We start from the raw sequence: 1,723 nt of genomic DNA, 5'->3' as shown, positions 1-1,723 counted from the left end.
GGGGGGGGGGAATTTATTCTTAACACAAGTAATGTTTATTTGACTTTCTGTAAATTTGTTATACGCTTCGGTGATCGGTCTAGTCTAGAAAAAAAAAAACAGAATTTTTTTCAAAAAACAAAACCAAAGATCGTCTGTTTTGAAAAATATATTTAAATTTTTGAAAATCAAGTCAGAATGTTTTCTCGAAAACAGAAGCAAACAACAGCATGGTCTTTGATATGAATTTAACAAATCTTGTACGCAATAATCTTGAGCTAAAACTTCATTTGATTTCTTGCAAACTGAAAGCTCTAATTTCTCCCCTACATATAGAATTTTGATGTTTGCATCCTAGCTTATACTCCCTTCGTTTACTTTTACTTGGCATGTATACTAAAAATAGATTTTTATTTTTACTTTTCATTTTACGCATATCAAGAGAAGGCAAAAAAAGAATTCCTGTTATACCCACAGTATTTATTACTCATTTCAAATCATAAATCCAATAAAATATGCATTAATTAATATGGGTATCATGGTAAATTATACACTTCATTTATTATTTCTTAAGGGGTGTGAAAAGTCAAAACGTGCCAAGTAAAAGTAAACGAAAGGAGTATATAATTATATAAATGAGATAAATTGTACACTTCTTAATACTACACATTTTTCAATTGTGATTTATAATATCTTGTTTCTTTCCAGTAAAATAAGATATTCACCCTAGGAAGAATTGTATTGATGAATTTGTGTACGGGTAAAAGCCTACTCCGATTTCCCGACAAGGAAACGAGGGGAGAGCACATCCACGAGATTGTAATCGAGGTATGAGACCCTTCGGATCGAGATCCAAGGGGAGCATACGATGTATCCATCATCGAATGCGGCAAAGCAACGCATCCCGGGCCAAGTATAAGTTATAGACCTCGGGAGACACGATGAACGGTTGTGCATGGCGGATAGAGTGTCGTGATACTCGCCATCAACCGGATATCACGATGCGAATCTCGCTTGATGGCGACTGTGGATCAACAATTACCGGAAAAGAAAGATTTTTACCTTTTTTAGACTTATATTAGGACTAAAACTCTCCTACTATATAGATGAGAGGTTTTTCTTTTCTTGGACACACTGTAACACGCAAATCAAAGAAATACAAGTTTATTTTCTGCCTTTTAGCTATTGTTAAAAATGTTGTTCATTTATTCTGTTCTTCATTCATGGTTGGGCTGGAATCGAGGGTCCAATCGAGAACAAGGTCGCTATTCAATCTAAGTTCAGGTTTGTCCATAATATCACAATTGGTTTGATCGTTTATTTCGTCTTTAATTCATCTATATAACATTCTTAATTATTTGTGTTGAATCAAACCACGTATCCTTAAAACAACGTACAAATTTAATTGTTATCCAATTTTAGGGTGAACAGTTTAGTGCCTAACGTGGGGCTAAGGATAATAGTGGTGATTTGACACAAATCTCCGTAACACACACCTTATTTTACACTTGTTCTTTAATTTCTTAATTTCAGGTCAACCAAACAAATATCAAACTCTCACTCTGCTCACTTAAACGTTGACGCTGAGTCTGGCCATCACGGCGAAAATAATAACTTGGTGCCCAACGACGATGTGCCTCCTGCCGATCCCAACGATGTCCCAGCTTTCGACCCGATCGATGCTAACTTGTAGGTGTCCGTCAACATCAATTTTCCAACCGATCCCGTAAACAGTTTCACGGGG

Source organism: Nicotiana attenuata, chromosome 6 (genome assembly GCF_001879085.1).
Source record: "Nicotiana attenuata strain UT chromosome 6, NIATTr2, whole genome shotgun sequence".
Classification (NCBI taxonomy): Eukaryota; Viridiplantae; Streptophyta; class Magnoliopsida; order Solanales; family Solanaceae; genus Nicotiana; species Nicotiana attenuata.
This window is presented reverse-complemented; position numbering follows the sequence as displayed.